This window comes from Nomia melanderi, unplaced genomic scaffold (assembly GCF_051020985.1).
Source record: "Nomia melanderi isolate GNS246 unplaced genomic scaffold, iyNomMela1 scaffold0355, whole genome shotgun sequence".
In the NCBI taxonomy this organism is placed as follows: Eukaryota; Metazoa; Arthropoda; class Insecta; order Hymenoptera; family Halictidae; genus Nomia; species Nomia melanderi.
The window spans coordinates 5,001-17,500 of record NW_027475470.1 but is presented as its reverse complement, the minus strand read 5'-3'; positions in this window follow the sequence as shown (position 1 = coordinate 17,500).

Genomic DNA, 12,500 nt, shown 5'->3' with positions numbered 1-12,500 from the left:
TTCCAGCAGGCGAATCGGACTTCCCGAAATTTTTCTAAGTCCCACGGTCGACACCAACTTTTTTAATAAGCGTTTTAAAATTATTTCAATGTTTAATCCATGCGTAAACATGAAGTTTATTAACGTTTTTAACATTAAAAAAAATTACAAAAATTTATTTTTCGGAAAAAATGGAAAAAACCGATTCGTCGGAGCGAGGTGTCCTGCCCGTGCGGTAATTCCAGCAGGCGAATCGGACTTCCCGAAATTTTTCTAAGTCCCACGGTCGACACCAACTTTTTTAATAAGCGTTTTAAAATTATTTCAATGTTTAATCCATGCGTAAACATGAAGTTTATTAACGTTTTTAACATTAAAAAAAATTACAAAAATTTATTTTTCGGAAAAAAAGGAAAAAACCGATTCGGCGGAGCGAGGTGTCCAGCCCGTGCGGTAATTCCAGCAGGCGAATCGGACTTCCCGAAATTTTTCTAAGTCCCACGGTCGACACCAACTTTTTTAATAAGCGTTTTAAAATTATTTCAATGTTTAATCCATGCGTAAACATGAAGTTTATTAACGTTTTTAACATTAAAAAAAATTACAAAAATTTATTTTTCGGAAAAAATGGAAAAAACCGATTCGTCGGAGCGAGGTGTCCTGCCCGTGCGGTAATTCCAGCAGGCGAATCGGACTTCCCGAAATTTTTCTAAGTCCCACGGTCGACACCAACTTTTTTAATAAGCGTTTTAAAATTATTTCAATGTTTAATCCATGCGTAAACATGAAGTTTATTAACGTTTTTAACATTAAAAAAAATTACAAAAATTTATTTTTCGGAAAAAAAGGAAAAAACCGATTCGGCGGAGCGAGGTGTCCAGCCCGTGCGGTAATTCCAGCAGGCGAATCGGACTTCCCGAAATTTTTCTAAGTCCCACGGTCGACACCAACTTTTTTAATAAGCGTTTTAAAATTATTTCAATGTTTAATCCATGCGTAAACATGATGTTTATTAACGTTTTCAACGTTAAAAAAAATTACAAAAATTTATTTTTCAAAAAAAATGGAAAAAACCGATTCGTCGGAGCGAGGTGTCCTGCCCGTGCGGTAATTCCAGCAGGCGAATCGGACTTCCCGAAATTTTTCTAAGTCCCACGGTCGACACCAACTTTTTTAATAAGCGTTTTAAAATTATTTCAATGTTTAATCCATGCGTAAACATGAAGTTTATTAACGTTTTTAACATTAAAAAAAATTACAAAAATTTATTTTTCGGAAAAAATGGAAAAAACCGATTCGTCGGAGCGAGGTGTCCTGCCCGTGCGGTAATTCCAGCAGGCGAATCGGACTTCCCGAAATTTTTCTAAGTCCCACGGTCGACACCAACTTTTTTAATAAGCGTTTTAAAATTATTTCAATGTTTAATCCATGCGTAAACATGAAGTTTATTAACGTTTTTAACATTAAAAAAAATTACAAAAATTTATTTTTCGGAAAAAAAGGAAAAAACCGATTCGGCGGAGCGAGGTGTCCAGCCCGTGCGGTAATTCCAGCAGGCGAATCGGACTTCCCGAAATTTTTCTAAGTCCCACGGTCGACACCAACTTTTTTAATAAGCGTTTTAAAATTATTTCAATGTTTAATCCATGCGTAAACATGAAGTTTATTAACGTTTTTAACATTAAAAAAAATTACAAAAATTTATTTTTCGGAAAAAATGGAAAAAACCGATTCGTCGGAGCGAGGTGTCCTGCCCGTGCGGTAATTCCAGCAGGCGAATCGGACTTCCCGAAATTTTTCTAAGTCCCACGGTCGACACCAACTTTTTTAATAAGCGTTTTAAAATTATTTCAATGTTTAATCCATGCGTAAACATGAAGTTTATTAACGTTTTTAACATTAAAAAAAATTACAAAAATTTATTTTTCGGAAAAAAAGGAAAAAACCGATTCGGCGGAGCGAGGTGTCCAGCCCGTGCGGTAATTCCAGCAGGCGAATCGGACTTCCCGAAATTTTTCTAAGTCCCACGGTCGACACCAACTTTTTTAATAAGCGTTTTAAAATTATTTCAATGTTTAATCCATGCGTAAACATGATGTTTATTAACGTTTTCAACGTTAAAAAAAATTACAAAAATTTATTTTTCAAAAAAAATGGAAAAAACCGATTCGTCGGAGCGAGGTGTCCTGCCCGTGCGGTAATTCCAGCAGGCGAATCGGACTTCCCGAAATTTTTCTAAGTCCCACGGTCGACACCAACTTTTTTAATAAGCGTTTTAAAATTATTTCAATGTTTAATCCATGCGTAAACATGAAGTTTATTAACGTTTTTAACATTAAAAAAAATTACAAAAATTTATTTTTCGGAAAAAATGGAAAAAACCGATTCGTCGGAGCGAGGTGTCCTGCCCGTGCGGTAATTCCAGCAGGCGAATCGGACTTCCCGAAATTTTTCTAAGTCCCACGGTCGACACCAACTTTTTTAATAAGCGTTTTAAAATTATTTCAATGTTTAATCCATGCGTAAACATGAAGTTTATTAACGTTTTTAACATTAAAAAAAATTACAAAAATTTATTTTTCGGAAAAAAAGGAAAAAACCGATTCGGCGGAGCGAGGTGTCCAGCCCGTGCGGTAATTCCAGCAGGCGAATCGGACTTCCCGAAATTTTTCTAAGTCCCACGGTCGACACCAACTTTTTTAATAAGCGTTTTAAAATTATTTCAATGTTTAATCCATGCGTAAACATGATGTTTATTAACGTTTTCAACGTTAAAAAAAATTACAAAAATTTATTTTTCAAAAAAAATGGAAAAAACCGATTCGTCGGAGCGAGGTGTCCTGCCCGTGCGGTAATTCCAGCAGGCGAATCGGACTTCCCGAAATTTTTCTAAGTCCCACGGTCGACACCAACTTTTTTAATAAGCGTTTTAAAATTATTTCAATGTTTAATCCATGCGTAAACATGAAGTTTATTAACGTTTTTAACATTAAAAAAAATTACAAAAATTTATTTTTCGGAAAAAATGGAAAAAACCGATTCGTCGGAGCGAGGTGTCCTGCCCGTGCGGTAATTCCAGCAGGCGAATCGGACTTCCCGAAATTTTTCTAAGTCCCACGGTCGACACCAACTTTTTTAATAAGCGTTTTAAAATTATTTCAATGTTTAATCCATGCGTAAACATGAAGTTTATTAACGTTTTTAACATTAAAAAAAATTACAAAAATTTATTTTTCGGAAAAAATGGAAAAAACCGATTCGTCGGAGCGAGGTGTCCTGCCCGTGCGGTAATTCCAGCAGGCGAATCGGACTTCCCGAAATTTTTCTAAGTCCCACGGTCGACACCAACTTTTTTAATAAGCGTTTTAAAATTATTTCAATGTTTAATCCATGCGTAAACATGAAGTTTATTAACGTTTTTAACATTAAAAAAAATTACAAAAATTTATTTTTCGGAAAAAAAGGAAAAAACCGATTCGGCGGAGCGAGGTGTCCAGCCCGTGCGGTAATTCCAGCAGGCGAATCGGACTTCCCGAAATTTTTCTAAGTCCCACGGTCGACACCAACTTTTTTAATAAGCGTTTTAAAATTATTTCAATGTTTAATCCATGCGTAAACATGATGTTTATTAACGTTTTCAACGTTAAAAAAAATTACAAAAATTTATTTTTCAAAAAAAATGGAAAAAACCGATTCGTCGGAGCGAGGTGTCCTGCCCGTGCGGTAATTCCAGCAGGCGAATCGGACTTCCCGAAATTTTTCTAAGTCCCACGGTCGACACCAACTTTTTTAATAAGCGTTTTAAAATTATTTCAATGTTTAATCCATGCGTAAACATGAAGTTTATTAACGTTTTTAACATTAAAAAAAATTACAAAAATTTATTTTTCGGAAAAAATGGAAAAAACCGATTCGTCGGAGCGAGGTGTCCTGCCCGTGCGGTAATTCCAGCAGGCGAATCGGACTTCCCGAAATTTTTCTAAGTCCCACGGTCGACACCAACTTTTTTAATAAGCGTTTTAAAATTATTTCAATGTTTAATCCATGCGTAAACATGAAGTTTATTAACGTTTTTAACATTAAAAAAAATTACAAAAATTTATTTTTCGGAAAAAAAGGAAAAAACCGATTCGGCGGAGCGAGGTGTCCAGCCCGTGCGGTAATTCCAGCAGGCGAATCGGACTTCCCGAAATTTTTCTAAGTCCCACGGTCGACACCAACTTTTTTAATAAGCGTTTTAAAATTATTTCAATGTTTAATCCATGCGTAAACATGAAGTTTATTAACGTTTTTAACATTAAAAAAAATTACAAAAATTTATTTTTCGGAAAAAATGGAAAAAACCGATTCGTCGGAGCGAGGTGTCCTGCCCGTGCGGTAATTCCAGCAGGCGAATCGGACTTCCCGAAATTTTTCTAAGTCCCACGGTCGACACCAACTTTTTTAATAAGCGTTTTAAAATTATTTCAATGTTTAATCCATGCGTAAACATGAAGTTTATTAACGTTTTTAACATTAAAAAAAATTACAAAAATTTATTTTTCGGAAAAAAAGGAAAAAACCGATTCGGCGGAGCGAGGTGTCCAGCCCGTGCGGTAATTCCAGCAGGCGAATCGGACTTCCCGAAATTTTTCTAAGTCCCACGGTCGACACCAACTTTTTTAATAAGCGTTTTAAAATTATTTCAATGTTTAATCCATGCGTAAACATGATGTTTATTAACGTTTTCAACGTTAAAAAAAATTACAAAAATTTATTTTTCAAAAAAAATGGAAAAAACCGATTCGTCGGAGCGAGGTGTCCTGCCCGTGCGGTAATTCCAGCAGGCGAATCGGACTTCCCGAAATTTTTCTAAGTCCCACGGTCGACACCAACTTTTTTAATAAGCGTTTTAAAATTATTTCAATGTTTAATCCATGCGTAAACATGAAGTTTATTAACGTTTTTAACATTAAAAAAAATTACAAAAATTTATTTTTCGGAAAAAATGGAAAAAACCGATTCGTCGGAGCGAGGTGTCCTGCCCGTGCGGTAATTCCAGCAGGCGAATCGGACTTCCCGAAATTTTTCTAAGTCCCACGGTCGACACCAACTTTTTTAATAAGCGTTTTAAAATTATTTCAATGTTTAATCCATGCGTAAACATGAAGTTTATTAACGTTTTTAACATTAAAAAAAATTACAAAAATTTATTTTTCGGAAAAAAAGGAAAAAACCGATTCGGCGGAGCGAGGTGTCCAGCCCGTGCGGTAATTCCAGCAGGCGAATCGGACTTCCCGAAATTTTTCTAAGTCCCACGGTCGACACCAACTTTTTTAATAAGCGTTTTAAAATTATTTCAATGTTTAATCCATGCGTAAACATGATGTTTATTAACGTTTTCAACGTTAAAAAAAATTACAAAAATTTATTTTTCAAAAAAAATGGAAAAAACCGATTCGTCGGAGCGAGGTGTCCTGCCCGTGCGGTAATTCCAGCAGGCGAATCGGACTTCCCGAAATTTTTCTAAGTCCCACGGTCGACACCAACTTTTTTAATAAGCGTTTTAAAATTATTTCAATGTTTAATCCATGCGTAAACATGAAGTTTATTAACGTTTTTAACATTAAAAAAAATTACAAAAATTTATTTTTCGGAAAAAATGGAAAAAACCGATTCGTCGGAGCGAGGTGTCCTGCCCGTGCGGTAATTCCAGCAGGCGAATCGGACTTCCCGAAATTTTTCTAAGTCCCACGGTCGACACCAACTTTTTTAATAAGCGTTTTAAAATTATTTCAATGTTTAATCCATGCGTAAACATGAAGTTTATTAACGTTTTTAACATTAAAAAAAATTACAAAAATTTATTTTTCGGAAAAAAAGGAAAAAACCGATTCGGCGGAGCGAGGTGTCCAGCCCGTGCGGTAATTCCAGCAGGCGAATCGGACTTCCCGAAATTTTTCTAAGTCCCACGGTCGACACCAACTTTTTTAATAAGCGTTTTAAAATTATTTCAATGTTTAATCCATGCGTAAACATGATGTTTATTAACGTTTTCAACGTTAAAAAAAATTACAAAAATTTATTTTTCAAAAAAAATGGAAAAAACCGATTCGTCGGAGCGAGGTGTCCTGCCCGTGCGGTAATTCCAGCAGGCGAATCGGACTTCCCGAAATTTTTCTAAGTCCCACGGTCGACACCAACTTTTTTAATAAGTGTTTTAAAATTATTTCAATGTTTAATCCATGCGTAAACATGAAGTTTATTAACGTTTTTAACATTAAAAAAAATTACAAAAATTTATTTTTCGGAAAAAATGGAAAAAACCGATTCGTCGGAGCGAGGTGTCCTGCCCGTGCGGTAATTCCAGCAGGCGAATCGGACTTCCCGAAATTTTTCTAAGTCCCACGGTCGACACCAACTTTTTTAATAAGCGTTTTAAAATTATTTCAATGTTTAATCCATGCGTAAACATGAAGTTTATTAACGTTTTTAACATTAAAAAAAATTACAAAAATTTATTTTTCGGAAAAAAAGGAAAAAACCGATTCGGCGGAGCGAGGTGTCCAGCCCGTGCGGTAATTCCAGCAGGCGAATCGGACTTCCCGAAATTTTTCTAAGTCCCACGGTCGACACCAACTTTTTTAATAAGCGTTTTAAAATTATTTCAATGTTTAATCCATGCGTAAACATGAAGTTTATTAACGTTTTTAACATTAAAAAAAATTACAAAAATTTATTTTTCGGAAAAAATGGAAAAAACCGATTCGTCGGAGCGAGGTGTCCTGCCCGTGCGGTAATTCCAGCAGGCGAATCGGACTTCCCGAAATTTTTCTAAGTCCCACGGTCGACACCAACTTTTTTAATAAGCGTTTTAAAATTATTTCAATGTTTAATCCATGCGTAAACATGAAGTTTATTAACGTTTTTAACATTAAAAAAAATTACAAAAATTTATTTTTCGGAAAAAAAGGAAAAAACCGATTCGGCGGAGCGAGGTGTCCAGCCCGTGCGGTAATTCCAGCAGGCGAATCGGACTTCCCGAAATTTTTCTAAGTCCCACGGTCGACACCAACTTTTTTAATAAGCGTTTTAAAATTATTTCAATGTTTAATCCATGCGTAAACATGATGTTTATTAACGTTTTCAACGTTAAAAAAAATTACAAAAATTTATTTTTCAAAAAAAATGGAAAAAACCGATTCGTCGGAGCGAGGTGTCCTGCCCGTGCGGTAATTCCAGCAGGCGAATCGGACTTCCCGAAATTTTTCTAAGTCCCACGGTCGACACCAACTTTTTTAATAAGCGTTTTAAAATTATTTCAATGTTTAATCCATGCGTAAACATGAAGTTTATTAACGTTTTTAACATTAAAAAAAATTACAAAAATTTATTTTTCGGAAAAAATGGAAAAAACCGATTCGTCGGAGCGAGGTGTCCTGCCCGTGCGGTAATTCCAGCAGGCGAATCGGACTTCCCGAAATTTTTCTAAGTCCCACGGTCGACACCAACTTTTTTAATAAGCGTTTTAAAATTATTTCAATGTTTAATCCATGCGTAAACATGAAGTTTATTAACGTTTTTAACATTAAAAAAAATTACAAAAATTTATTTTTCGGAAAAAAAGGAAAAAACCGATTCGGCGGAGCGAGGTGTCCAGCCCGTGCGGTAATTCCAGCAGGCGAATCGGACTTCCCGAAATTTTTCTAAGTCCCACGGTCGACACCAACTTTTTTAATAAGCGTTTTAAAATTATTTCAATGTTTAATCCATGCGTAAACATGAAGTTTATTAACGTTTTTAACATTAAAAAAAATTACAAAAATTTATTTTTCGGAAAAAATGGAAAAAACCGATTCGTCGGAGCGAGGTGTCCTGCCCGTGCGGTAATTCCAGCAGGCGAATCGGACTTCCCGAAATTTTTCTAAGTCCCACGGTCGACACCAACTTTTTTAATAAGCGTTTTAAAATTATTTCAATGTTTAATCCATGCGTAAACATGAAGTTTATTAACGTTTTTAACATTAAAAAAAATTACAAAAATTTATTTTTCGGAAAAAAAGGAAAAAACCGATTCGGCGGAGCGAGGTGTCCAGCCCGTGCGGTAATTCCAGCAGGCGAATCGGACTTCCCGAAATTTTTCTAAGTCCCACGGTCGACACCAACTTTTTTAATAAGCGTTTTAAAATTATTTCAATGTTTAATCCATGCGTAAACATGATGTTTATTAACGTTTTCAACGTTAAAAAAAATTACAAAAATTTATTTTTCAAAAAAAATGGAAAAAACCGATTCGTCGGAGCGAGGTGTCCTGCCCGTGCGGTAATTCCAGCAGGCGAATCGGACTTCCCGAAATTTTTCTAAGTCCCACGGTCGACACCAACTTTTTTAATAAGCGTTTTAAAATTATTTCAATGTTTAATCCATGCGTAAACATGAAGTTTATTAACGTTTTTAACATTAAAAAAAATTACAAAAATTTATTTTTCGGAAAAAATGGAAAAAACCGATTCGTCGGAGCGAGGTGTCCTGCCCGTGCGGTAATTCCAGCAGGCGAATCGGACTTCCCGAAATTTTTCTAAGTCCCACGGTCGACACCAACTTTTTTAATAAGCGTTTTAAAATTATTTCAATGTTTAATCCATGCGTAAACATGAAGTTTATTAACGTTTTTAACATTAAAAAAAATTACAAAAATTTATTTTTCGGAAAAAAAGGAAAAAACCGATTCGGCGGAGCGAGGTGTCCAGCCCGTGCGGTAATTCCAGCAGGCGAATCGGACTTCCCGAAATTTTTCTAAGTCCCACGGTCGACACCAACTTTTTTAATAAGCGTTTTAAAATTATTTCAATGTTTAATCCATGCGTAAACATGATGTTTATTAACGTTTTCAACGTTAAAAAAAATTACAAAAATTTATTTTTCAAAAAAAATGGAAAAAACCGATTCGTCGGAGCGAGGTGTCCTGCCCGTGCGGTAATTCCAGCAGGCGAATCGGACTTCCCGAAATTTTTCTAAGTCCCACGGTCGACACCAACTTTTTTAATAAGCGTTTTAAAATTATTTCAATGTTTAATCCATGCGTAAACATGAAGTTTATTAACGTTTTTAACATTAAAAAAAATTACAAAAATTTATTTTTCGGAAAAAATGGAAAAAACCGATTCGTCGGAGCGAGGTGTCCTGCCCGTGCGGTAATTCCAGCAGGCGAATCGGACTTCCCGAAATTTTTCTAAGTCCCACGGTCGACACCAACTTTTTTAATAAGCGTTTTAAAATTATTTCAATGTTTAATCCATGCGTAAACATGAAGTTTATTAACGTTTTTAACATTAAAAAAAATTACAAAAATTTATTTTTCGGAAAAAAAGGAAAAAACCGATTCGGCGGAGCGAGGTGTCCAGCCCGTGCGGTAATTCCAGCAGGCGAATCGGACTTCCCGAAATTTTTCTAAGTCCCACGGTCGACACCAACTTTTTTAATAAGCGTTTTAAAATTATTTCAATGTTTAATCCATGCGTAAACATGATGTTTATTAACGTTTTCAACGTTAAAAAAAATTACAAAAATTTATTTTTCAAAAAAAATGGAAAAAACCGATTCGTCGGAGCGAGGTGTCCTGCCCGTGCGGTAATTCCAGCAGGCGAATCGGACTTCCCGAAATTTTTCTAAGTCCCACGGTCGACACCAACTTTTTTAATAAGTGTTTTAAAATTATTTCAATGTTTAATCCATGCGTAAACATGAAGTTTATTAACGTTTTTAACATTAAAAAAAATTACAAAAATTTATTTTTCGGAAAAAATGGAAAAAACCGATTCGTCGGAGCGAGGTGTCCTGCCCGTGCGGTAATTCCAGCAGGCGAATCGGACTTCCCGAAATTTTTCTAAGTCCCACGGTCGACACCAACTTTTTTAATAAGCGTTTTAAAATTATTTCAATGTTTAATCCATGCGTAAACATGATGTTTATTAACGTTTTCAACGTTAAAAAAAATTACAAAAATTTATTTTTCAAGAAAAATGGAAAATACCGATTCGGCGGAGCGAGGTGTCCAGCCCGTGCGGTAATTCCAGCAGGCGAATCGGACTTCCCGAAATTTTTCTAAGTCCCACGGTCGACACCAACTTTTTTAATAAGCGTTTTAAAATTATTTCAATGTTTAATCCATGCGTAAACATGATGTTTATTAACGTTTTCAACGTTAAAAAAAATTACAAAAATTTATTTTTCAAGAAAAATGGAAAATACCGATTCGGCGGAGCGAGGTGTCCAGCCCGTGCGGTAATTCCAGCAGGCGAATCGGACTTCCCGAAATTTTTCTAAGTCCCACGGTCGACACCAACTTTTTTAATAAGTGTTTTAAAATTATTTCAATGTTTAATCCATGCGTAAACATGACGTTTATTAACGTTTTTGACATTAAAAAAAATTACAAAAATTTATTTTTCAAAAAAAATGGAAAAAACCGATTCGTCGGAGCGAGGTGTCCAGCCCGTGCGGTAATTCCAGCAGGCGAATCGGACTTCCCGAAATTTTTCTAAGTCCCACGGTCGACACCAACTTTTTTAATAAGCGTTTTAAAATTATTTCAATGTTTAATCCATGCGTAAACATGATGTTTATTAACGTTTTCAACGTTAAAAAAAATTACAAAAATTTATTTTTCAAAAAAAATGGAAAAAACCGATTCGTCGGAGCGAGGTGTCCTGCCCGTGCGGTAATTCCAGCAGGCGAATCGGACTTCCCGAAATTTTTCTAAGTCCCACGGTCGACACCAACTTTTTTAATAAGTGTTTTAAAATTATTTCAATGTTTAATCCATGCGTAAACATGACGTTTATTAACGTTTTTGACATTAAAAAAAATTACAAAAATTTATTTTTCAAAAAAAATGGAAAAAACCGATTCGTCGGAGCGAGGTGTCCAGCCCGTGCGGTAATGCCAGCAGGCGATCCGGGGTACTCGAAATTTTTCTAAGTCCCGACGGTCAAGAGTAAACTTTTTCATCGCATATTTCAAAATTTTTTCAATGTTTAATCTACGCATAAAAACGCAGTTTATCGCAGTTTTTAACGTTGAGAAAATTGACAAAAATTTTTTTTTCACTGAAAATGGAAAAAATGTATCGGTCGATGCGGGCTATCCAGGCCGTGCGGTAATTCCAGCAGGCGATCCGGGGTACTCGAAATTTTTCTAAGTCCCGACGGTCAAGAGTAAACTTTTTCATCACATATTTCAAAATTTTTTTAATGTTTAATCCACGCATAAAAACGCAGTTTATTAACGTTTTTAACGTTGAGAAAATTGACAAAAATTTTTTTTTCACTGAAAATGGAAAAAATGTATCGGTCGATGCGGGCTATCCAGGCCGTGCGGTAATTCCAGCAGGCGATCCGGGGTACTCGAAATTTTTCTAAGTCCCGACGGTCAAGAGTAAACTTTTTCATCACATATTTCAAAATTTTTTTAATGTTTAATCCACGCATAAAAACGCAGTTTATTAACGTTTTTAACGTTGAGAAAATTGACAAAAATTTTTTTTTCACTGAAAATGGAAAAAATGTATCGGTCGATGCGGGCTGTCCAGGCCGTGCGGTAATTCCAGCAGGCGATCCGAGGTACTCGAAATTTTTCTAAGTCCGAACGGTCAAGAGTAAACTTTTTCATCACATATTTCAAAATTTTTTTAATGTTTAATCCACGCATAAAAACGCAGTTTATTAACGTTTTTAACGTTGAGAAAATTGACAAAAATTTTTTTTTCACTGAAAATGGAAAAAATGTATCGGTCGATGCGAGCTGTCCAGGCCGTGCGGTAATTCCAGCCGGCGATCCGAGGTACTCGAAATTTTTCTAAGTCCGAACGGTCAAGAGTAAACTTTTTCATCACATATTTCAAAATTTTTTCAATGTTTAATCCACTCATAAAAACGCAGTTTATTAACGTTTTTAACGTTGAGAAAATTGACAAAAATTTTTTTTTCACTGAAAATGGAAAAAATGTATCGGTCGATGCGGGCTGTCCAGGCCGTGCGGTAATTCCAGCAGGCGATCCGGGGTACTCGAAATTTTTCTAAGTCCGAACGGTCAAGAATAAACTTTTTTATTACATGTTTTAAAAATTTTTCAATGCTTAATCCGTGCATAAGAGTGCAGTTTATTAACGTTTTTAAGGTTGAAAAAATTGACAAAAATTTTTTTTTCTCTGAAAATGAAAAAAATGTATCGGTCGAAGCGGGCTGTCCAGGCCGCGCGGTAATGCCAGCAGGTCGAACGGGGCGACCCGAAATTTTTCTAAGTCCCTGCGGTCAAGAATAAACTTTTTTATTATGCGTTTTAAAATTTTTTCGGCGCTTAATCCATGGATAAAAAGGCAGCCCGAACACGTTTTTAACGTTGAAAAAATTGACCAAAATTTTTTTTTCACAAAAACTGCGAAAAACAGATCGACCGAATCTACTTTTCTCCGTCTCGCGGTAAGTCCAACCGGCCAAACCGGCTGACTCGAAATTTTTCCAAGTCCCAACGGTCAGGAATAA